The sequence below is a fragment of the Scophthalmus maximus genome, chromosome 6 (genome assembly GCF_022379125.1).
Source record: "Scophthalmus maximus strain ysfricsl-2021 chromosome 6, ASM2237912v1, whole genome shotgun sequence".
NCBI lineage: Eukaryota > Metazoa > Chordata > Actinopteri > Pleuronectiformes > Scophthalmidae > Scophthalmus > Scophthalmus maximus.
In genome coordinates this window covers 7,577,668-7,604,263 of record NC_061520.1, presented here as the reverse complement: position 1 = coordinate 7,604,263, position 26,596 = coordinate 7,577,668, and the positions used below count along the sequence as shown (strand labels likewise).

The following is a 26,596-nucleotide window of genomic DNA, read 5'->3' as shown; positions in this document are numbered from 1 at the left end:
CCGAGTGTGATAGTTAAGTCTCTGAAAGGCTGAGCAATGCTCTCATGAAAGATTGAAACGTTATCTTTTGCTGAACCCAGGGTCAGCGCCATAACGCTTGCTTTATGAGTAAGACGTTTAAAAAAATGTGTCGCTCTTTTTTTTGGGAGTGTGTGTGTGTGTGTGTGTTTTTCTTTTGTTTTGTTTTATTACCTGGAACCTGTGACCTATATATCTGCAGTAAATTATACAGATTTATCAGATACAGCTGCAGTAACAACCACTAAGCTGCCTGGAAACCTGTGGAGTTTACCTTGTCCTGATTGTGTAGTTATGGTTGTCATCAGTTTTTTTATGTCATGTTTAATAGCGACAATATGATTAAAATGACGACTGCACAGCTTACCTTCATCTTTAGGTAATACACTCAGTTGTTTGGTTCTTCGTATTTTGCCGATACCAAGACATTCAAGTACAAATTCTTCTTCCTCTTTTATTTGCCAGACGTTTGACGTCCTTGGTTTCTCTTGGTGCTGGACAGGTAGCGTACAGTGTTTTTCATCAGAGCTTGTTGGCTGACGGCGGCTACTTGCCGCTGCTGGAAATTGAGTTGATAAGTACATTGACTCCAGACCATATATTAAATGTGTGATAACAGTCAGGGTTTGAAATTAACACCTGTCAAGTGCCAGATGCGGCTAGATTGTCCGTTTGGAAAGTAAATCTCACTAGACGATCTGCCACACATGGCATTTTGATTTACAGTACAGGCCCGCTCTACACACACACACACACACACACACACACACACACACACCCACACACACACACACACACACACACACACACACGGTAGCTTTTGTCCTGTACTGAACCAGCTGTCCACAATTAAATTAAATGGTCTTTAGCCTGTAAATGCAGCCTATGTTTAGCACACACTGTATGCTTGTCCTTGAGAAAGTACCTTTTTTGCTTTTTAAGTGATTCCGTGCTGCTCCTCTGCACACCATTTAGTGATGTGCTCACCTTGATGTCCCTTGTAAAGTGAGTCATACCTGCCACGGCCTCCATTGAGATGCTCATAACTCAGACATCTCTTTTGGAACACGGCCCCGACATAAACTATGGACCTTTCTAAGTCCAGCAGAGTGAATCGCTAACTACAAAGTTCATGTCTCCTGCTTTTATTTGCCCGATCCTCAGACGATTAATATGTGAATAAAGGAAGTCACTTTACTCATATTGTTAAAGGTGTTTTCAGATGAACAAAGCAAACTGTTCCTCCGGACCAGTGCACCAATCTGATAAAAAAAACCCATCTGTAGACTGAGAATGTGTAGATCTGGCCCTCTGTCTCACTTACACTCTGTCCTTCAGTGGTTCTTTGAGGTTGAATATCTCATGTTCTGAGAACACCCCCCCCCCATATCCCGTAAAACCGTGTAGTACAGGATTGGGCTGCAGCGCCTGTAATGTGCTGATGTGTCCACATTTACTGTAAGTTAGTTGTGCTTATGGCAGATGGTGCGTCGCAGGGCTCAACTGTATTAATACAGTAGTGGACCTGGATGGAACAGCTCAGCATAGAGCACTAATGGGCTGGAAAAAATCTTCAGTGTGATAGAAAGAGGGGGGAAAAAAAGGATGATGAACACTCCCACCAGCCTTTGCTTCCAAACCCCAGAGCACGGAAGCAGTAAAACTGTGATTAACACTGTCGGCAGCTTCTGCTTGTTTACCCCTGGCATCGGCACTGTGCCTCACTAGCTGCTCCCTGGCTGTGGAAGATAGCCAGAAACAAATGGTCTCAGCCACATATGGCATCCAGGCTTCCTGTTGCAATGCATTGTTTCAGGGGTGCTAAATAAATAAGAGTCCGAACACAGTGACGGTGACACTCAATGAAGTTTGAAGTGAGAATCTGTAATACTTTGTAATCTTCCTATGGATGTATGGGTTTGGATTCTACTGTTTTCAGGTTCTCATGCAGGTGTTGATTCCCCCATTATCCTATCATTGGTACAGTTTCATCAGTGAATCGTCATTAGTCCTAACACCCAGTGGGGACACAGCACCATATAACCAATTTTCAGTTATTCCTACTGTTGCAAATGATTTAACTCCCTTTATCTCTAGGCACCCTCAGTTCCACTCACTGTCTCTGCCTCCTCCTCCTCCTTGAAAAGACTAATTAGCACTGCAGAAGGCTGGGCTGAAGTCTTTTAGCTCCACTGATATTAAAGAAAAGGAAAAAAATGCCCTTAATTAATAAAGTTGGTCTACAGCTTTTGACACAAAGCTGCAGGAAACATAACCCCCCCCCCCCCCCCCCCCACTCACAGACACACACACACACACACACACACACAAATAATGAGTGAAATACAAAGACCATCATTTGTATTTAAAGAAATATTGTCATACAGACACATGGAGAAATCAAACATGTATATAATAAAGAATATTATTCGGAACATATGCTGCACTCTATCTCGCTACATCCTTAAGGGATCCTCAGATAACCCTTTGATGGGTGATGGATGTCACAATGTTTAAGTTATTCCAATTTGAGCATTTCAAGACACCCGCGTCTGACTTCAATCGCCAGGGAAAACTCTTGACAGACTGTGCAAGACTCCACACTGAAGCCCAGGGGGGTAAGCAGAGAACGTCAGAGAGCAAGAGAGAGACGGGACAGGAGAGGGGAAATAAGAACAAGAAAGAAAGAAAGAAAGAGGAAGGAGGAACTGAAAGACAGACAGAGACTGAGGCCCAGGTAACAACAAAGACCTTGGGATGAAACTGAACATAATGGTCAAGTGCTGCAGAGAGAGACACAAAGACACAGAACAGAAGCTGCCACAGCAGTCGCAGCAGCAGAAGTACTATCAGGAGACTTGCAGGTTTGTGCTGGTTTACCCTCTCCCACACCGCAGAGCGGCAACGTATCTCCACTCTCCAGCTGCCCCGTACTTTTTGCCGAAACACAAAGAAGTATGGCAGCTCAACAGGTTCCTCCCATCCACTCTCATATTTTTGTTTGAAAAAAAAAAAGGGAGGGGGGGGAGTCATCTTCTAACCAATTGCAAGTGAGTGAAGTAGCAGAGATGTGAGGGAATCCTTAGATGCTTTACTTTCTTTTGTCAAAAAGTACCTTCAACTATCCTAATTGAACTTAAAAATATTGATTGATAAATTCGTCTTGAAACACCATTTAAATTATTATAAATCTACATCTCTATGCACTGGTTGATACAACAAAACATACAAAAGCTCCCTGGAAACACCCTAAAATTTTGAGTAGCATCAAATTGAAGTGGGACATTTATTATTACCATTAGCCTGACATTTAGATAAGTTAATGAAAGTGATATGATGTATGTTTTCATGATTTCATTAGTTGGTGTAAGACATTTCCATAATTTAACCTGAAATCCACATTGTTTGTGTCTTAGTTCCCATCAGACTAATTCATTTCCCCTGTCAGATCTGTGACAAGCCCCCTCTCACCACCACTACCTCCACCACCACCACCACCAGCACCCTCCACCTTTGTGTAACCCAGACTCTTACGTAATTAATGATCATTCTATTGAGCCATTGTCTCAGTTTCAGCTGTCCAATGACCCCCAGAGTCCAGCCCTGGTGTTTTCAGATAAGTGTCGCTAATGAGATGTGATCAATAGAGAAAGCTTTTAAGAGACACCTGCCCATGGATCAAATTTCTTAAGCACTGTCTGAATCGATGTAGACGCTGAAGTTTTTCTTAAACATAATTCTTTTCATCACATTTGTAAAAAAAATTGTTGTGACTCCTCTTCATGTAAAGTGGGTGTTTTCTCACTTTTAAATCTGAAAATGACATCCTTTGTGTTTACAGGGACTGTATTTCACTGCTCAGCCCTGGTGGAAGGATCTTTTATATTGTCCTTTTAAATGTGATGACTGTTGAGTACGAGCCTATCTGCCATTTGTGAAATTCAGAAATTCCAACATGCTATAATCTCCCATTCCTCATCAACTGTTTTTGACACACCTCACCTTTGTTCCACCCTTTTTTTTTAAAAAATGTACCCATTGCTATTCGGGTCTCATCCACCAGCTCAAAGCCGATGATTCTGCCGTTCTTTCTGGCCGGACAGTTCCCACCGCTTTCCCCCTCGAGGATAAATCAATCAATTTGCTATTACTGTAGGACTCAAAGACGTGGATCAATTAGCTTGTTGCTGAGTAATGGATGCATCCTTAATGAAAAAAGAAAAGAAAAAGATTCTCCTTCCTTCTCTTTGAGTGTCTCTCAGTCTCATCATTTGGCAAATCAAAATAGGAACTGAATTGTGTGGCAATAAGGAGTTTGTAGTGGGTCTATATAAAAATATTTTTAAATCAATCAAAATGCTGAACGTGTGTAGAATTTGACACCAATTCAAGTTTACCTTTGTACCACTCTCACTCGGAGTGGAAGAAGTTAGATGGTTTTTAAACATTTATTTAGTACTTTTAGCTGCTCTCAGTTTTGACATTGCTTGCATTATTAGCTTGTCGCACTTTCAAACTTTCAGCACGAGGGCAAACACGACCAAACACCCCCCTGGGCGGTTCGACAGCAGCCTCCATCCTGTTTCATAGCCTAGTTTTTGATGGAACAGCAGCAAAGGCCTTGGTTTTCTGTCACTCTTGAGAAACCTCAATACACCCGTGTCCTCTGACCCCCTTTACACAGGCACAGAAAGGCACCTTTCACCTCTTTTTTGTATTTTTAATTGCAAAGTGAAGAAAGACGGTTTTCACTCGACAGTTTCCTCGCGTGTGAGGCGCAAGGTGGGAGGTGAAAAAGATTAGGGGAAAACGCAGATCAAGGCGAATTCAGTCAAATTCATGGAGCGATCTGAGAATCCATTTATTCCACGTGACCCTTGTCACCCTTACAAAAATGATTTTTTAATAATGAATAGAGTGGGGGAGATATGCAGTGGAGGAGGGAGGGAGAGAAAGAAAAAGAAGCGAGGGAGAGGGAACTTATCCCTTAAAGAATCAATTATAAACACTCTGGTCGAGATCAGAGGCAAAAGGATGGCTGCACAGGGCTTTGGACTGAGCGGGAGGAATAGAAAGTGGATGGGGGCAGGAAAGTGTCCTGAAATAAGAATGTCACTGTGTGTGTCAGCGAGGAGACTCTCTGTTTGGTTTGGGGTTGGTGGTGGTGCTGCTGCGCTTCGAGTAGGAACAGGAGGAAGGAGGAAAGAGATGCGGATTGACGGACACTGAGGGGGAGGAGCAGCAGCAGCAGCTGAATGAGGGTATCAGGGAATTTTGAGCTCTGTATGCTGAGGTGCTGGCTTCACGCACCGCGTGTAAAGCTCTCCGCTCTCTTTCGCTCTGTTTATTTCACTCTACTGTTTAGATTGGGTAGACGGTCAGAGTGATTATTCACACAGCACTGACAGGTGACACACTGCTGCATTAGTCAGCTAATTACCAGCCAGAGTCATATTAGCAGGGTTGACTTTTTCCTCCTCTTTGGCCCCCCCCCTTTTTTTTTTCTTGTCATTTTTAGTAATTTCGCAATGTTTTAGAGGGAACCTCTTACATTTGCTGTGGTACATAATACGTGGTAAAGTTTACTCTGCCCCCCGAGGCCATTAACACCGTTTGGATCCATTAAAATGAATCACTGGACCAACACGATTAATGGTTTGGGCATTTAAAGTTGATTATTAATAGTTACAGCAGCTGATTGATGACCGCGTTCTGTTTCCTGTGAATACAGGATGTCGCTTTTGTCTTAACTGTAACATTAAATGCGACACTTGGGAAGGCGAGTGACAGACGGGTCAAAAAGACGCTTTATAATTTCACAGACGACGGGGCACAGATACTGTCTTCTTGTGCGACAGTGTCTGGGGATGGTTTGTAACACCACTAGGTCCCCATGGGATGATGTGTTTTCATCTTCCCAACCGCTCTCTGAGGTGCAGAGTGTGAGCGCTAATGAATTGTTGATTGTGTTCTTGTTACACATGCAAAGAACAAACCATTTACTTCATTAAAAATATTTACGTTATTGTCTTTAAGTATGCACTGAGGTACTTAGATGAAGCCAAGGACTATGCACCTATTTTTTTGCTCTTTTATTGATGTCGAGGCAATCCTGTAATTAGACCTAAAGGTAGTTGCCATAGCATCTGGGCTGCTATAGAACTGTGAGTTGAAACATTGAAAATGGATAACCTGTTTTGACTCGGAGCGGCTTTACTCTGATAAAGAGAGATGGTGTAGGAAAATGATTACAGAGAAATGCTTAACATTCGATGAACAGGAAATAATGACTTCATTGTCTCTTTCACTTACAGAAGATCGAAGAGCCCTTTGGTGACGATATCTCAAAATAGCTGAAAAAAACAAACAAGTTGTGTTAGTTGTAGAATAAAGTATTAATTTAAAGGAAACTTTCCACGTTGAAAGGCAAATTGCGAGGGAGAGGGAGGCGATGGAGAAGCCACGCAGAAGACTCAGAACAAAGCTTCCGTCTACAGATAAGTCCTTATCGTGCGCCGTTTTGATACTCTTTGTTGAATACATCTGTGATTCTCTCGCTCAGAAGTGATATGATGATGTGGTTCTGATGTGTTTGAGGCACATGCATAATGCATGCACATGTCTTTGCAGCCCCGGTTAGTCAGCCAGTCAGTCAATCAGTCAACAGTTGTCGACTGAATTAATAAAAAAATAGTTTCCTGATGAAAACAGGGACTTGTCACTCAAGGCTAAATCAACCTCTGCATGTCGTCGTCGTCATCATCCGTTCACGCATCCAGGGCCTCAAGGCAACAGCTCATCCATTGTTTATTGCATTTGTTTTCATTATTTTATCATAGATTTGTGGCTGTGAAGACGAGGCATTGGGAATAGTGGCCTCTCATTCATCTGCCGGTGACTGAGGGCAAGGACGAGTTTCAAGAAGGGATTCAGAGATTCTCTGTGGTTTTAATTTTCTTGAACTAACATGGACATTTTTTCTTTGTAGATTAAGATCCTTTACATTATTTTTCACAGCAACTACTTGTGTTGCCTTGTGTTGTTTTTATGGCATTATGATTTCCATCTGCCCGTCCATCTGTCTGTCCGTCCATCCGTCCCCCACTCAGTTTCACACAAATGCCCAATAGGATAACATGATAACGCTTTCCTATGACATCATGTTGTTCTGCAAAAAAGTATTCACTTCATAAATTAAATGAGTCTGGACAGGCATGGAAGTAAAATGCAGCGTGGCTGTTTGGCAGAGTCATTCAACCCTGAGGTTGTAATTTGATGCCTGTCCCACAAAGGCAAGTGTTACTAAATGAACAAAAACAATTCATAAATGGAGTCATTTCAATTCTGTTTCTAATTATATTCACTACCAGTAAGTGACGTAATGACTATGTCTGGTTTAGGTTTTTACCTCAATGTTGTTGTTTTTCCTACAGCAACAGTGTGCTACAGCCGAGCCTTTTCTCTTCATCACTATGAATAAGGGAGCAGGGTAATAACACAAGAATGCGAAAGGATATAACCTGAACTCATTAAAAATGTTGAATGTTTTTACTTCTATCTGCTGGTATAATTTAAGGGTGGTTGAAGGCCAATGGCCAAAATAAAGTCTAATATAACAGAATGTCTTTAGATGGCAATGAGTAGTTTTCTGTATCGGCCCAAAGCCGGACTGTTTGTGATGTCAGCGTTAGATATGCAGCAGTAAACAAACTAAAAAACACTTTTTTGTGTTGGACACTTGGACACAGTGTAGACTTGACTTTATAACAAGTCCGGCGTGTTCTGTGTAAATATCAGTAGTCGCTGGACAAGGGCACGTAGCTGCTGGATCAAAGGTTCACCAGAACAAATCTGCATACCTTAACCCTCCAGCACTGTTTCAATATTTAGCCTCCCCGGGGACGATCCCAAGAGATGCTCTTTGCTTCATCCTCATCCGTGTGAATGTGACCTTTTTAATGTTTAATCAAACATATTGTTTAATTGATATTATGCATTTATATATGCATAGCTTTTAACTGCTGTAACAATGCCATTTTTCTTCACCTCTTTTAGTCTTTGCTGAAAACAACTGTCAGTCATTATCTTTTCATGTCAAGGTTCCTCAGTTCGCATACTCTTTATCTCACTATTCCCCTGTGAGGGATTTGTCTTTTTTTTTTTTTTTTTTTTAAATCAGCAGTAGGGGTTGCTGATGGAATTTAAAAGCATCAGAAATCACTTACAGATTGCTGAGTGTACAGTTTGCACCGGCCCAGTTCAGTGTGTGCAGACCGAAGAAAGGTGCAGGCAGCATATTCATGCAGTCCATCTAATTTATGGCTTTATTCAGTATTAAGTGTGTGTGTGTGTGTGTGTGTGTGTGTGTGTGTGTGTGTGTGTGTGTGTGTGTGTGTGTGTGTGTGTGTGTGTGTGTGTGTGTGTGTGTGTGTGTGTGTGTGTGTGTGTGTGTGTGTGTGTGTGTGTGTGTGTGTGTGTGTGTGTGTGTGTGTGTGTGTGTGTGTGTGTGTGTGTGTGTGTGGCTGGGTGCGTGTTTGTGTGTGGCTGCATGTGTGCATGGAAACAGGTCACCCTCAGTAAAAGCTCCAAATTAAATACACCAGCTTTGAGAGCTTCTGCTATACAGGAAGGTGCTGACCTGCAACTTTGTTGGTTAAACATCCCAAAAGTAAATTCCATGTTCATCTTTTATGCTTTAGGTGCAGTTATCAGAGAAGTTGCCAATTTCTTAGGCTGTAATCTACTAAAGTGGAGCAGCTCTGCCTCTCCCGCTGTTTCCCTGTGAGTGTGTGCAAATGTGTAGCATATTCATCTGTTATTGAACGTCATCAACATTATGTACTATATTTCTACATAATTATCCTTTACTCTAGGCACTGCACTTTTCTGCGCTGTCAACCTCTCAAAAAGCGTTACAATTTATAATTAATCCACCCGTTCACATACACACATTCGCACACTGTTGGGGGGTTGTTACAAGGAACCTTCTGATTACCAGTGATTGTAGACGACCGCTCGGCCTCCTGACCAAGGCTTCCTCGTGTTGCCGTCATATAGTCAACGGAAAGGCATTCATATAATTCTGAAACTCTGGCCACTGCAGCATTTTTTTTTTTTATAGTATGAGAAAGTAATTTTGTCCTAATGCCAGACTGACAGTTACAATGGATGTGCCAAGCCTAGGTTACAAATCAGTAGATGGGAGGTGGCAGCAGCGCGGACCCAGCTCAAATACAGTTGTTGCACAGTTATTTTGTCACAGAGTTTATGCTCCTGCTTGTAGTACTGTACCTGCAGAGCAAACAGCTGGGCAGATAAGCCCTGAGACTATTGTTTATGGGAGGAGGGAGATGGGATGAGTTACCAGATGCATCACTTGAACCACAGGGACAGGATCTGAAAAGTGTTTCACCCCACTCATGCAACCTTAGGGACTGTTTCTTTTAGTCTTGGCCACAAATTCTGTCACCAGTTTATGAGAACCTTTTTTCTTGGTAATTTCAAAAAGCTAAAATCCACTACTCCTTTTGTCGTTTTTCTCTCATATGTATTTGTTGAATTGCTTAAAGCCTTGTGCTTTTGGTGTCCTGGCTCATGTTAGCCATGTTCTGACTTTGTTTTTGTAGCATATTTAACACTCTCCCAGGAAACATCTAATTTCACTTCTGTGACTGACTGAAGGAGCAGGAAGTGATTTGTTCCAAAGACAAAAACAAGTCCAACAAAGGATGTAAACTAATCTCAATGTCCTAAAGAAAATCACCCTTTTTTCTTCTTCTTGTGTTTGGTATTTAAGTTTAACTTAAAGTAATTGGCCAGATAATTCCACTGTAATGAAAGGTCAAAGCTTCCTATTTGAAAAGGCCTCATTACTTCTCTGCCATTTGAGGATGAAAAACAATGATGCATGTTGCTACAGATTAAGCCAGTGTTGTCTGCAGGTTTTCAGCACCTTTCAGAAAATCTGCAACGGAATTATTTTGTGCGTGTACACATACAGCTTTTCAACAAAGCACTGATCTTTTACATGCCTTATTTTTAAATATCAAAGCAGCTTCACTTTTTACAAAACCAGATGTTTGTTGTCACAAAATGTTTTTTGCATTATCATAATAAGAAGACACAAATTCACTTGCATATGCGGGATACCGCCCACACCTATAGCAAACTGTTGAAGAGGTTCTGATAATGTACATCTTAAGAAAGAGGCAAAAACGGCCGCGATGTGGCGATGTTTATAGTTTCTCACCAAATCACAGTCTTCGTCTTTTTCCTCGTATGCTGTGGTTGTCTCACTTGAGCTACTATTGTTACTGCTCCATTTCGTCCTGTCCGTAAGCTTTCAGAAGATGTGCACAAATACGGATGAAACGAACGGAGAAAGCAGACAGGCTGATCCATCCGTCTGCATTTACGTATCTTAACTTGAGCATAAATGAGCCTTTAACTGATGAGAGCATAATTTTATCTTGATTCCTACTGGCTTTATAAAGCCTGATTCAAATGTGATCCTATGTGTTATTAAAATCATCGTGCTCCGAGTGCACAGTAACCCTTGGACAGGCACAGACAAATAAATAGCAGCCAGTTATGTATGATTCTGATAAGAACTGTCAGCTCATGTCAGCTTTAAAACAGCGCGGGATTCCTTTTGGTGAGATGAGTGGTTGTTATAATTTGATAATAGGTTCAATCGCTTAATAGACAGATTCTTTTCCCCCAGTCAATGTAAGTGAGGTAAAAGAAGTAGAGTTTACTTGTCCTTTTATATATGCAACATCTCATAGACATTTATCAGCCTGAGGTTCTCAAAACCAGCCTGTCCACTGACATTAGCATCAACACTTAACCTTTACCAGACTGACACTAAAGCCTCTATCATTTTTGGTTGAAGGCACTGCACTAGTCACAGCTATAATAATCACTTTGTCCAACAGGCTATAAGCGGGTGATGGTTGGTGCTAAGGGAAGATCCCACTTTTTAAATTCTTTTTTCAAAAGTCCTGCTCTTGTCATGCCTGGGTGTCACAGTGTATTTTCCTTGAGACACAAAATGTTGACAGCCTTAGTTTTCTGGTTCAAAGCCTGGTTTAGTCGGTGGGGCAGAGTCACTGTATGTGCCAAAGAAATAAAAGGCTTCCACTTAACACAGTTGTGCATGACTTCATCCTGCAAGATTATGTTCAGTTGACTGCAGTCAGGAGGCGAGGGGTCAGTGTGTCGGACAGAGTTGCGAGCGCTGGTCTTCTCTGCGTGTGTGTGTGTGTGATAATGTCATAGGTCCAGTGACACATAAAACACAAGCAATATTGATTAAACACAAAGTGTGTAATCGATTGGTAATCGACTAATACATTTGTTGTCAACTATTTTGACCATTCGATTAATGGTTCAAGTAGTTTTTATGAAAAAAAAAAGGTCAAAATTCTCTGTGAATATCTGAGTGTGTTGAGTGCATAATAATGTGAGCGTGTGAATTTACATTTTGTGTCCGCTCATATGCATGATTACATGTATGCACATCCCAGAAGCTTTCAGTGTAGCAGTGCCACAGGTCAGAGCACTGAAGTGCGCCTCAGATTTTCTAGAGAGAGACACGAGACCTCTCGCATTCATCAGGAGTGAAGAGAGCGGCGGTAAACAGCCATTACTATGCACCGTCACAGTCTGGACTTGCATTAATATTACTGCCTGTCTTTTGGTCCAAGTGGATCTGCTCGCCCATTAGTGTCGTATAATAAAATGTGGGATACCAAAAAGGCATAATTTTTTTTGTGTGCAGTTAAACAGTTCTTAATGAACCGTTTGGGTAATGAGGCGGCGAGCCATGAGGCTGAGAGGAACAATGGCAAACATGGCAAATGGCAGCGCTTGGTGAGTCCACTTTGTCATTAACCTGCCCTTGCCTGTCACCGGGAACCGGCTTCATTTCCTGGCATTATTCCTGTTATTATTCCCTCCCTCTTTCTCCCATCAATATTGCATAGGGTGACCACAAGCACGATATGTGCATATTATGTTTCTCTTGCTAAAAGTAAAGAAGGACATAACCCGGCACGGAGGAGCCCCCAGTGCACAATTAATTCTCTCTTCTCAGTCTGCGTCTGAGTCATCAAATACATAAATTAATGTATAAACCTAGATATGAGCTCAGTGCGTCCTTATGGCTGCACTGGTTTACGGCATTAAGAAACACCAGTTGAACTAAAAGAATGAATCATTGACTATTGAGGTATGTGTCTTTCATGGGAATCCATCAATCTACCAGGCATTGTGAGTCACTGTCTCACTGGTCATCATTAACTGGGGGAAATGGAATCTTTCTCATCTCACTAACACTCCTGTGAAATATACAAACCACTACACTTGCTTCTTGTCTTTGCGAGGTATTAACCAGGCGGCGATGGACTAAAAGTTTGAAAAGTGAGCTAGTAAGTGAAAAACGTATATATTAAACGGCTGGGAATTTGGTTAGAGGTCATGAGTGTGAAGCAAGTCTCAACATCTTCAACAACGAACCGTTGAGGAAGACACTGAATCCAGAATGTGCTCAGTGGCCACCAGTGAATTACTGGTAAGCCTATAAGCACAGAGGATAATAAGAGGAACAGACAAGCTGATGAAAAGGTTTTATCATTTGTATTAGGAATGTAATCAGTGATGGCAGGATGTCGTCACCCTCAGACTACTTTTAAGTGCGTATTTCTTTGCCTCAAGTAAGGGTTCAAATGGAAATTACATTTTCTATTTTTGTGTTATAGCTATCATACTTTTTTTTCTTTTACAGTGGTGCAGGCACTGGGCCAATTGTTATCAAAGCAGTGGATACAGTTAATACTGTGGGGGGAAAAAACACAAACTGTGTGTTTCTTGCATCACAGTTGGGAAAGTGTTATGTTGAGGGCTGAGTCTTCTGTTCCACATGAGACCGATACAAAGACGGGTCTGAGAACTTCATTTCTTTGAGTTTTTGCCCAGAGGTTCACACACACCACAGACTCTGGCACTAAATTGGCTCACTTGGGATTATAAACCAAACCACCCTGCAGTTAATCTCAAATTATGTGCTTGTTTTTTAAAACCGTTTCACCGTACGACCAGAGTCGACAAACACATTTTCAGGATTGTATACGGCCTGATAAATGTCGTATGTATTGTGAGAACAGACGGATTTTCAACAGAAACGTGTACTAATTACTTGGGCAGAGCCAGAGGCGTTTGGTAATGCATTTGTAGAGTAGTACTCTTGTTGTGGCTTTACAAAAGAAGGATTTTGTCAGTATATAATCACCTCTGTGTCTCTGAGCAGTGCTGTGAAAGTACACTCAAACGTTACCTAAATCAATGTACTCTCCTAGGTGTAAGTGCCTTATTCAACATTTAGTATAACGGACATTTAAGTGGGCAGTCCAGCCATTAACTTGCACAGCACTAGCAATCAAATGATAATTATGAATCTTCTAGTAGCTTTCAGCTGTTACCTATGTGTGAGAAATGTATGCACATGCTTTGAAAAAAGAACTACTGGGTATAACAGACTTTCCTGAGTATGTTAGAAAATGTAGTAATAGGCAATGTTGATGGGCCACTGAAATTAATTGGACAAAATCAATGGAACTGTCAGACAGTGGTTGGGAATGTGATTTAATATGCCCTCTCTGGCTGCAGATGATATGCACACCTAATTGAATTTTGTTCCCCTATTTGTGCTCCAACATTTAATTACTAAAAGCAGATGGTTTTCCACCTCAATGTTTTAGCTGTCCACCAATTGAGCATTTAAAACAACAGCACTGAATAGTGGAATAGTTCCATGAACTACTTCCCTCTTTTGCTCTCAATCACTACGTTTGAATTGATAAAGTGACGGGGACTTGCTGACGGCAACGACCACAGACCCTGACTTGAGTGTTGATCAAGGAAGGCGTGAGTCGGACAGGATGGTACACATGGGTGTCATGAATATCCCAGTGTCTGCTGCAGCTATTGAGCGTTAGCTAGTGAAACTGTGATCTAGCACTCTCACACCCAACACACACATCAATAACACTTCAGCCAATACCCCTGGGGGTAATATGAGTATCTCCTTCTCTGCAAAGACACCATAATAGGCAATTAAACAGCTAATCCGGTAGAAGCAAAACAATGTTGTTGAAAAGGAATAGAGCATTTAGGGGTTGACTAACACCAGAAGTGGAATTGAGCTGATGTCATGTTTCTCCTTTCCTGTATATTGAACTGTGGCAGCTGACCAGTGGATGTTTGGATAGCGAGTTGCAACTTTGAAAAGTTGTCTTGTATTTCATTTCATTGAATCCCCCTTTCCACTGTTAATGTTAATCACGTTGTGTTGGAGCAGGTAATGAAGTTTCTGGGGCTGAAGAGTGCAGACATCCATCCTAATAATGGTGTTCCTGGTGTGGTTTACATGTTATTGTCTCTCACTTAGCGGAGGGAAATGGGCTTCCCAATAGGTCAGTGCAAACGAGCTCGACGGCCAAACACACTGGAGTGTGTGGGTCTGTATCCCCGTATTCAGAAAAAGGCCACGGCAGTATGTCCCAATCGGCGTGATGTATTTGACGAAAAAATAAAAAATAAAAAATGATTATAATACCTAACCCTTGTGATTAGGTATCACATACACAGTTTGAACTGAGCTAAAAAAAATCATAAATGTGACCATAATCTTGATTTAACCCCCCAACACAAGGAATAGTGTAAATATTGCAGTAAAACCTGACATATTAATTCCTCAGCTCCCTTTACCCACAAACCGTTGTAAATGCATAAAATTATAGCTAGCCCATCCAACCTCCCTCCCCGGCTTGCCTGCTTCTTCTCCTGCTTCTTCGCCTTGCGTCATTAGCCACCCAGGACCTGGTTTACCCTACATCCCTGTAATTAGAATCCAGCCACTACAGCTGAGATATGGCCAGCAGCTCAGCTCTGTTGGGATATTTGCTCACCAGGCAGCTGCAGATCCGACGTGCTTTCCGACTTAGGCAGACTTTTTGATGTGAATCAAGGCCTTACATGAACCTGCATTTCTTTGAATGGGGGGAATCGTGTTATTTTTCCCATACCAGATGAGGAAAGCAAGTTTGTTAGATTTTTTCATCTAAGTCACACCTACTACATAAAGCCACAGTCTTTTTTGCTGTGTAAAATCTTCAGTCACACCTTATTCGGTCAAAACCAGTGTGCTCTGTCAGAGATTAGAGAGAGAGCTGCTTTTACTTTTGCTGTGTTTATCATAAAATGAATTGTGTGTTACATTTACTGTGGTTTTTTTATGGCTATCCCACTAGTTTGAACACCAATAATGTACCTAAACAAAAAGGGAGAACATTTTTGGTATTTTCACTAATGAACTGTGGTTCTATCTTTTGTTCTAACCAGACCCAGAAGCAAGGAAATATAAATTTGTGCAGATATATTGAATATATATAGAAAAATCTTTTTTTTAATAATCTATACATTTTTTGTTCTAAACAAACCTATTTAAGTTTCTAAACAGATCACGAATGAGAATGAAACCATCATTTGGTTGTGTTATTCAATTCTTCTACATACATTAATTTCCCTCACAAGGTGAAACTGAAAGAAATGACAGTAAAACCATAAATTAATCCCTGCTGGATTATGATTTTAGCTCGGACAAATGGCTTTTCTTCCAGCCCCCCCCCCCCCCCCCCAACAGACACACACACACACACACACACACACACATTATACAGTCAATATAGTGTGAACAAATGAACACAGTCCAAACAATAAGCCTATTGTGAGGATGTGTTAATTCTCTACTCTGCGCCGAGTTCAGATTTGTGTGCCACAGCAACATCACGCACTGTTACTATTTGTTTTTCGTGTTTTCAGCATTTATCAACCAACCACACTGAAGCCTATGTATTGCAACTGGATGATTATCTCACTATGGTCACTGTGCATGGATTAGAAAGAGGAAGAGATAATTTTGTGTGTGTAACTGCAACTTCCATATGTTTGGCTCTGCAACTGTGTCAAGATGCGAACCAAGACTAGATCGAAAAATGCCAAATAAGAGAAAACTATATATGTATATTTGTAGAAGGCAAAACATATACTGTATGTATATACAGGGGGTTATGGTAATGCGGTTGGTTTTACTGTAGCCCTGGCTCAGATGATGATGATGATGATGATGAGGTGCAAATTTAAAAGCCATTACACCTCCCCATGAGTTCTGTTATCACCGCTGACTGATAATTGCATTGGGCTATGGCGCTGCGAGAGTGACAGCCTGGTGCCGGTGCCTTTCTTTATGGTACGGCGCGATATGATCTTTGAGTGCACTGGTGCGAACACTCTAGACTTTTTATAGTTTCCTTTTGTGTCACATGGGCCGGACGGAGTTGAGACTGTGAGATAGGAACGGGAAGAAAAGGGAGAATAAGTTAATGTTAATTAACCGAGAAGAATGAAGGAGGGGAGGGCAAAATCAAATCTCATTTAGGAGGATATTTGCTGGCCCTCTGCTCTTGTATTTTATTCACCCTTTTCTTTCAGAAAAGAGAATGATGAGGCCGGTGTTACTATTAAAGGCTGGGTCATGCAAGGATGGCCGAGCGGAGAAAGGTGAACTGAAGTGACATCTCTCATTCCGTCGCTAATGTAATGCTGTTATTACTTTGTAAGTGGAGTTTTATCTCTTTATATGCATTCCTACATCCAGTCACTGATATTTAACTGGAGATGAGCTCGGCTAAAAAGGCTCCCCGGGGACAAATCTGTTGGTTTCAATGGGGATATTCATTCTCTGACAAAAAAATAATGAGGCAGCAGTAACCAAGAGGTGAGGATAATAAGCTTGTGGTCACTGGTGAGCTTTTTTTTTTCTCTCCGTCTGGCTGAGAAACGCCTAGCAGGAGAGGCAAGAGAACACACTCCATTTACTGATCAACTACCGCGGTGATGCCTCGGAGCGAGGCAGCGAACTTAATTAATCCAACAGAGCTTCCCAGCAGCATGTATTGTTGTTGTTGTATTAGCAAGCTCCTACAGTAAGTGTGCATATGTGTCATCGCTCAAAACAAAGTGCTTGGCCAAAAATTGAAAAGCCTCCTCGGTCAGATTTTTCCAGTTCATGATAACGGGAAGAAAAAAATAAGTGATTGAACCAGGCAGCAACCAGGGCGTTTTTAGATCCATCGTCTTTGGATCGTGTTAATCAGGGCAAGACGATGCTGAAGAGACATCATAAACTGACTAGCAATAGATTCAAAAGTTTTGTTTGTATGTGCCCGATCTCACTAGCATCATTATTCGCATTTACATGGATGTGGTGAAGCAGTCATAAGGTTGCTCATCTGTCCTCCCTTGATCTTTGGAAAAAGGATGCATCTGCAGTTATTTTCCTCCTCTCCTGCCTCATCATTACCTCAGAGATCTGACTCCATCTATCTCTGGCACTTTGCCCTGGTTGTCCATCAAGAGCTCCGCTTTGATATTCATGTAGCCGCATGATTGGGATGCAAAGGAGATCGTTGCGAGGTCCTAGGTCATCTTCCTTTCCTTCGCTCTTTCCTTTTCACCTCTTGGACCTTTTCCTTCTCTCCTCTCCTCTGCTCTCCTCTCTGTTGCTTATTTGAGGTTGTATAATGTAATAATCACCCGTTTTAACCACAGAACTCATCATGACATGGTCTCTGGTCACCTTTCTTGGTGAGAAAAAGAAAACCATATTATACTTTTACTTTTACACACTTTCTCTGTGTTTTATCCCACCGTTTATAACATCCTATCCAGACACATTCTTGCTCCTCACGTTTTGCCCGGTAGCCCGCAGCCACCACTGCTCAGGTGTGAAAGACTTGGTAATTTGGCCTTCAGGATGAGTTAAACCCACTTCTAATTCTTGAACTTGTGTGCGGCTGGGAGAAAGTTTGGACCCTCTGAGAAAAGCTCACATTTGAGAAAGAACTGAGGCGAAGCCACTTGATCCGGCTTTACCCTGGATTTTTGATTCTCTCCTGCCGACTGAACTAAACTGAACCTTCACCTTATTTTTTTTGCGTCACAGTGTCTCTGAGGAGGGGGGGACGCTGTAATATGCACTTCGTTCACTTTGCCACTGTACCTTTCATTTTAAAGATACTGTAGCAAGAAGATGGTGATATGGCCTGGCTCATTTCTTTGAAAAAATGTGGTTTGAATCTCGTCTCACACTGTTAGTTTACACCCACGCTGCAGTCCCAGACACACACACATTCATCTTTACACACTCGCACACGCACACGCACACGCAACCGCGCACAGACTCACATCATGCAGTGCCAGTAAAGTGTGATGCAACCATGGCCTTTTGCCACCCAGGTCCACAGAGTTGTAGGGGGACAAGCTGTGCAAACCTCTGAAACGTGTTAGCGCCCCCCCGGCCGCAGCATTTGCACCGCCGACCTTTTCAGACTGGCACGCTTGTGCCCATGAAGCCAATATCAAGTGATTTATTTCATTTGGCTGCTCGGTTACATCCTCTGGGGTGAACCCTGCTGCCTCGGGCAAAGATATAGCTGCAGTCTGAGCCCTCGGGGGGCGGTGACACTCTGGATGTCCCCCCTCATCAGCTCCCAGCTGCTGTCATAGAGAAACAGCACAGGACGGGGATCAGCATTAAGAGTTCACTTGTGGCCATGTTGTCTATCCTTCACATTAGAGTTCTGGAGTGAGGCCAGGCACATTGACTCAGCCACTTGAAAATGGTAAAACAGGCCATTAGAAAAGCTGCATTACATGGTGGTCAGTTGACTGCTGTTTCACAACCAGGCCATATCTTGAGGGCAGCAGCCCCTCTGTCTTTGTGGTACAGTGAACAGGAGTGGCAGCGGAAGGGAGCAGAGGGTAGAGGAGGCTGGACCTACAGTGGCTTCGCCTCCAGCAAGAACATTTGCTATTATTCACCCTCTGACAATTGTGCCAGTAAACTCTCAGAGGTCACCAACCATCCCACACACTCCTACTTGCTGAGTTTGGATAAATATGACACAAGGCACGGCTTCGGAGTGTTGCGTCGGGTGTAAAGTGGAATATTTAAAGGAGTTTCATCGTTTCAAATGTGAAAAGGCAGATATATGTTTGAAATGAGGATTCTGATGTAACCTGAATATGGTCTCAAGTTTTCTTTGTCAGTGCTGTAGTTAATTCTGTGGCGAGTTTCCTGTGAATCTACTGTTTTGCGTCTTGAAGCAAAAAGACACAAGAGAAAATATTGTCATCAGTGACACATGTATCCATTCATAAATATATATTTATATATATGTATATATATATATATACACACACACACACACACACACACACACACACATCTTATTGCTAGTCTTCTGTCAGGAAAGGTGTGACGAGAGCCCTTGTTCCCTTGAATGACTGCGTCACACACACTCAGTCCATCTTGTGCAGCTTATTTTGAGCAGTGTGCGAATCCTCTTTCAACCTCCTTAAAAAGCTGGTCAATAATCTTTTTTCGTTGACGGTCTCCTCTCCACTCCACTCTACCGCGTTCCCACTGATGTCTTCATTCCCCTGTTTTTCTCCAATCGCACAAAACATGCCCCCCCCACCCCTTTTTATTCTCTTAATATTTCCATTTTCAACTCGGCAGTGATATAAATAGTGGCGTGAATGTGGAGAAGAGCCCAGCACAAAACACAAACAGCAATGTTTTGGATTCGTCCCTCTTTGTAAGAGACACTAACAAATGCTTAAAGATTTCAGTCATAGTAAAGATTCACATAGAAAGAAACATGATTACATCTAACTGTACTTTCGAGGCTCAACATTATTTTTGGAAAATATCCCATGCCTGGTGCTGATGCTGCATTGATGGATGCATGTAGGCATTTCTCCAGATGGCGTCTGTTTAAATCTGTCATGTTTTGTCTTGTACATTGCCAAATAAACCCCAGAAGACTATGAGAGTATGTTATGATCACACCACCGCACTAATAAAGCACAAACCCTGCCCTTGTACACCATCACACACAGACACACACACACACACACACACACACACACACACACACACACACACACACACACACACACACACACGCTTTTCCCACTGTATGTGGGGGAAGGCGGGGGGGTTAACTTGACAAGCACTGATTATTTGTGCACACACAGACAGACATTGCTTCTTCAGTGCAAACATGCCTGTGTGTACACAAATGCTCATTTATTCTATATTTAAAACTTGTTCAATGCAATGCAAATATTGACCATCCCCCTTCAGCTGAGTGCAAATATGGACAGTGCTGTGTTTTCAATGGGAGGACAGACATTGTAAGACAGTTTGCTTTCGAAGTCTGTATAAGCTGTCAGCAGTTTTCGTACCGAATTTGACTGGAAATATGGTATAATTCTTCTTTTCATATATGTTGATAAAACAAGGAATCGTACCTTTTGGGGGACGACTGTGGCTCAGGAGCTAGAGCGGGCTGCTTGATTCCCGGCTCCTCCAGTCCGCATGTTGAAGCGCCATGCCATCAGTATGTGAATTGGATACATGTCAGACAAGTGTTGAATATAACACCGATGTATGTGTTAATGGGTAAATGTGACTTTGGGTGGTCGTCAAGACCAGAAAGCCGCCACAAATGCAGTCCATATACCTAAATCAGTGAAAGAGACTGTTGTTCTAAGCATTGCTGTGCCATACATCTTTTAATTAAGTGACTAAGGGGGATGTGAGAAAAGCTGATTATTTTCATGGCTTAAAGAATGAAGGTAATTATCCCATATGATTATGTTTCTGAGCATATTAAACTTGATTAAATTGAGAAAATCTGCTCAGGGCACTCATTGCTACTTGTATTTACAGCGATTGGTCATCGGTTGGATTTTAGACTGGTATTAAGACTACTGTCTCCAGTGTTATGAGTGTTTATGGACATTTTACACAGAATATATTAATCGTTTCAGTTCCACTCTTTTTATTTCAGCCCTAATAGTGAAAACTTCTCAATCATGCATCAAAAGGAAGGGATACTCCAGTCGAGTCAACAGCGGCAGTGGGGGGTTATTTAAAAAGAAAAAAACTCTTGAGTGACAGAAGCTTGAAAGTGAAGAGAGTATGTTGACGTCAAAGATGTTTCATATGCTGTATATGATGATTTATACGTTTTTTACAAAACAGCATCATTTATAATCCATGTTTGAATGCCAAAAATGACATACATACTGATATTTCAAAGATGCAACGGCCTGAGTTGAACTTGTTTCATGTGACAGGCTCCGGCAGCAGCATCGGGCGCGACGACGACTCTGTTGATGCAGTGGGCTGAGCAGATGTTATGCATATAGTTTTGTGTTACATGAAATGCAATCCTTCCAACTACAGCCGATGAACCTTGAGATTGTGATCAACTACTTGCCTTTGATTGTGTTCGGCTCAGAAAGAGTCCTCACCTTTTAAGACAAACTTCGTTTGATCGCACAAAAGAATATGAAACGAGTCGACTCCCTTTCATGTCTGTACAGTTGGAATGTTTCAAAGAACATTCAGGCTCCCTTTCAATCTGTCCACCAGCGGAGTTATTTGCCCATTATGTGTTCCTCCGTGTCGCAGACAGCCGTCGATCGCCTCAGGCTACGCGACCACAGTGTGTTCACAGATTGGACTTCATTAAAGTGCAGAAGATTACACCGGACGGGGATCACTGAGCCCCCTCCTCTCTCCATCTCTGTCTCACTTGACAGACCGAGCCAGTGTCCCGATGGCTGAGATAAAATATAAAAGAAAAAAATATGTATATATATATATATATGTATATATATATATATATATATATATATATATATATATATATATATATGTGAGCATTGAAATTGTTGAAAGTTATCTTATCAAAACTTGAAAGCGGGATGCAAAAAAAGGAGGAGGTACCAAACACTGGAGCTGAAGAATATGGCCAGCTGAACTACTAGGTGTCTGTGTGTGTGTGTGTGTGTGTGTGTGTGTGTGTGTGTGTGTGTGTGTGTGTGTGTGTGTGTGTGTGTGTGTGTGTGTGTGTGTGTGTGTGTGTGTGTGTGTGTGTGTGTGTGTGTGTGTGTGTGTGTGTGTGTGTGTGTGTGTGTGTGTGTGTGTGTGTGTGTGTACACTGTACTGTAATGTAATGTACACTGGTCAAACCTTGTGTGTTGCAACATCAACATTGATTTTCATTTTAATTCATCTCCGTCGAGACACGTTTGAACTGTTTCCAGCTAGAGTACAATGAAAAGGAAGACTCCTCCATAATTCGAAACTCCCATTTTAGAAAATTTTTGATTCGAAAAAAAGAATAAATCCCAGCACTTTTGAAGATGCTTCCATAGAGTTTTGCCTTTATTGCAACGCCTCATGAAAAAAGATGTGATGAGCTTCTTCTCAATTTATTTATTTTACACTCGATAACCCAGGAGATTGTTTCTCACCCTCTGGCATTGCAGACTTAGACTTTGTGACTCTTGCTATTTCAGGTGTTTGTGTAGGTGTCTGTGTGCGTTTGTATGTGTGGAAATGTGTGTCAGCACCCCAGCATGCTGGATTTTGATATTTCTATGTAAATATGCGCTTGCCATTCAATGGCGCGCTGAAGAGGCTATAATAAACAGAAACGTGAACAAAGCAACTAGGATGGCTTTGATAAAATATGCAAGAGCTGGTTGGGTTTCCAACAAGTTCCCTTTTTATTTCTTTAACTTGATTCTGAACAGACATTAGAATACACAAGATTAGAAGGAGTGAAGAAATAGAATGAATCAAAATATCTACATTGTTTCCCCTTGTTAACGTGAGCAGTGGTGCAAGACAGGAAATTATGTTTTCTACACTAACTGTAGCATTATTAAACATTTTAATAGTTATATTTAACCCTGGAGTGGGGGCAAAAAAATGGACATAGTCACCGGGTCTGGAAAATGAAGCCAATACAGAAGCCTGTATTCTCTGGAATCACCAGCAGAGGACGACTCCACTGGTAGCAAAAATAAGTCAAAGGTTCTATGGAAGTCGATGAGAGATGACTCTACTTCTCACTTGATTTATAATGTCAGTAAACATTTTCCTGAGGAGTTTATGATCTCAATCTCTATTGGAGCATGGATAAAGCGTGATTGACAGCTGGCACCTTCCAATTGGTGCATGGCTGAAGTGTAGGTGGGCGCCCAGTGGACGAGCTCTCAGTCAGACCGAACCCAAAATGCTAAACTAGAGGCTTCAAAACGGCAGCTCACAAACCAACGGGTGACGTCACGGTGGGTCGCCACTTGGTCGGTTCCAGGCAAGTTTCACGCCAAAAGAAGAAAAACAGATTGTTTGTATGTAAATGTAATTTCAGGTTTGTCAGATGAGCGATGGGCTAATTTTGGAAGGCTTTGACAAAAACACATTATGTTCGTAATTTAAGTGAGGGAAGTTGAACTGGTTTCCCAAAATACATGATGAAATACAGTTCTTGCCTTTGTTCTCAATCTGTGAGACCCTTCAGACCCAGAGAAAAACAGAGGCACACTAATCTTTTTCCTGTTTCCCTGTTCTTGTTAGCATGCATAAGGCATGCAAAGCGTATACTCTGACCTGGAGAGAAATGTTAACAAGGACAAGAGACATCAGAGGAGAGTGAAATAAAGAAAAAATCTAATAAATATATGAAGAAATGGTTTTAGAGGAACAGCTGCCTGCTTTGTTTTTCCGACGGCTGAGACAAAGTTACCAGTATTACGTGTCCATTTTACTCTCCACTTGAATGTCTGGCAGACAGACTACCTCACTTAACCTCCAGTATAATAAATTGATGCACGGAGAATAAAAGAAAAGGACGTCTTCCTACCAAATGTAATCGTACTGTAGACACTCCCTGCAACCGAGGACGTTGCTCCAGGTTTGATCGTTTGCTTCAGTGAGTGAGGACGCACCGGTCCAGCATGTCATACTGCGGGGAGTTTAATTTCAATTTGTGTGTAGCGCTGCCTTTGCATACAGGGAGGTGTCTCTCCAGCATCCCTATACATAATGTATTGGTTATTTGAAATCCTGAAAGTCCCAGTTAAGTTTGTGTCAGTTTAAATCATGAATAATTTCCACCTTGTTTTCCTTGGGCTTGTTACGGCGTTCTCTCTCTCCCCTGCCCCTCTGTGCATCTCTCCTCCGCAGGCACTTTCTGTTCATGAAAAACCACACCGTCTCCATCTCTCCCCCAAACCTAGTCCAAACAAATTCCTTCCTGTTTTGCTTTCTTCTCAACCTCTAATCCCTCTTCGTGCCATTGATAGCCTCCAGATGTTGACTCACACACATTCTTTTCGTTTTTTCTTCACCTGTTGTGGTGACCCAAAGGCCAAAGCTATTGAAACAAACTTCACCAGATGTGGCCCACCGACGAGAGGAGAAGAGACAAAAGAGATAAATAAAGGTGGAAATATTTTCTCTTTGTCAAAGTATGCCCTTCCGAAGTGGGAAGCTGTTCAGGATTTCTCGTGAGCACCATTACTTCTCAGTAGAGATGGGTGTTAGCTCCTCTGCAGGGTCAGACATGCACTGAAGTCCGGACATTTTTCCGAACTCTTCCCGCGACGCTTGTATGTGAGAACGCAAATGTTGCCCCCGGAACTTTTCCTGGCAGTAACATTTCTGGACAATGTTTGAGTGAGAATACAGCCGGAGAATAGTGTGTTGATAAGTGCACACAAAAACATTGCTTTCACGCAGCGGAATTATCACTGTGTCCTGCACATGTTCCTTAAATGTTCCTGTTGGTGTGAACGTGTTTGACTCGGACCATCACTTTCTACGTTTGTCATATGTGAAAGGCCAGAGTTGATACAGCTACTGACAGGCTGACAAAGAATCTCTACGTTAGTACAGAGTTGATAATAATCTGCGTTTATTTAATCTTCTCGCTTGTCAGTCTCCCCCTCTTACTCCCTCACTCTTCAAACAGGCGTTTGTTATATTGTTGAGTTCTGAGTTAGATTTTGCATTAATGTCCGCTCACCTGTCCATCAAATCATTCTTCATGCCTAGTGGACCGGACGCCAAGTTTTGTGAACAGGATGGTGAAACCAGAGGAAAACAAAGTGTGAGTAAACTTTCTTCTCCTTCCATTCTCTCTCCTCCTCTAAGCAACTTCCTTTCCTCCTCCTTCTCCTCCTCCTCGCTCTTTTTGTGTCCCCTCGCTCTCGGTTCTCAAGGCCATCCTACTCCATCCCATGACCCAACAGTCATTCAACGGCCCGCTCAGGTGGCTCCAGCAGGGAAAATTGGAGCCATGCATCACTCCGCTGTAGATTGACGATAGAAAAATTCCATTACGGTCTGTCCCATGGCTCTGGAGCGATGTCCAAAAGAGAGAAGAGAAAGGAAAGTCGGGGGGGAGCAAAAGAAAGAGGGAGTGGTAATGTTTAAGATAGAGAACAAGGGAGTGTTTTCATAAAGAATGTCCAGCTCGGGCACAGGCATGATGAAAGTGTAATGGCTGAAAAGTATCGGCATTACAATGTATCACTGTCATAACAGCAGGAACAGAGCTGCAGCGGGACTATCTGAAACTGTTCAGCTCCACTCTCCAAGGAGCCGTGTCGCCGGGACTACGGCATTTAAACAGTCTCAAAACCAGCACACGCAAAGACGGCGGGTGTGCCATTCGATTCGCGTGCGCAGACTAGCACCGCCGAGCAGATAACCATCCTCACGAGAGAGCGTTTTTTTGCTCTTTGTGCACAAATGCGTTCCCCCTAGAACATACCAGGGCTGTGAGACGTCCACAACAGCATTCTGTGTATTCTCACCAGTCAGAGTTGTAATAAAGACATCCACGGTAACAATCTCACTAGTAACATTTATATTTCAAGATATCTACAAGTTTAACTGAAGGATTTTACCATGGATGACTAAAAAAATATATATTTTCATCAATAGCAACTTTATTTGCTGCACCTGTACACCTGTTCATTAATGCAAACATCTAGTCATCAATTCATGTGTCTAAGTACAGTTGGTGCCAGACAGGAGTGGGAGTTTTACAGCACAATTTTTTTAAAGGTTTGTCTGTTTGGTTGGGTTTGTTTAGGCTGGTATAGAGAACCTGTCGACTGAACGCTGCTGCAGACTAAATAAATCTGGTTTGGTTCGACTTTGTTGTGAAAGTGAAAACGGAACAGCCACAAGATTGTACTAACGGAAGATATGTGATTTTAATATGAGATTGGACAGGGAGAGGAGAACAACAATGACAGAAACTGGCAGATTAATCGTGCAAATCAATTTTTCCGTGTGTCGGTTTCATTTAGTTTTCTAATCTCTAATCAAACATCACTTACTTGAGAACATCCGTGTTCACGATAAAAGTATGAACAATAATAGCTTATTTTTTTTGTTCCTACTGCAGGCTCCATAGCTTCTCTGCAGATTCCTAACCTCCTAAGCCAAGGAGGAGGAACTCATTAATCTACAGTCATTATTTAAGAGTGTCTTCTCTCGTCAGTCCTATGGGAAAAGCCACTGGAGCTTAAGAAGGCTTGTAAAATGGATTTTATGATCATCTTAGCCTTAATATCC

General features: G+C 42.0%; 1 protein-coding gene across 1 annotated transcript in view; it reads left to right on the top strand.

The window, feature by feature from the left end:
- The window catches only part of asic1b (acid-sensing (proton-gated) ion channel 1b), a 143,185-nt gene that overhangs the window by 10,280 nt on the left and 106,309 nt on the right, over window positions 1-26,596 (top strand). The gene's annotated exons all lie outside the window — the stretch shown is intronic.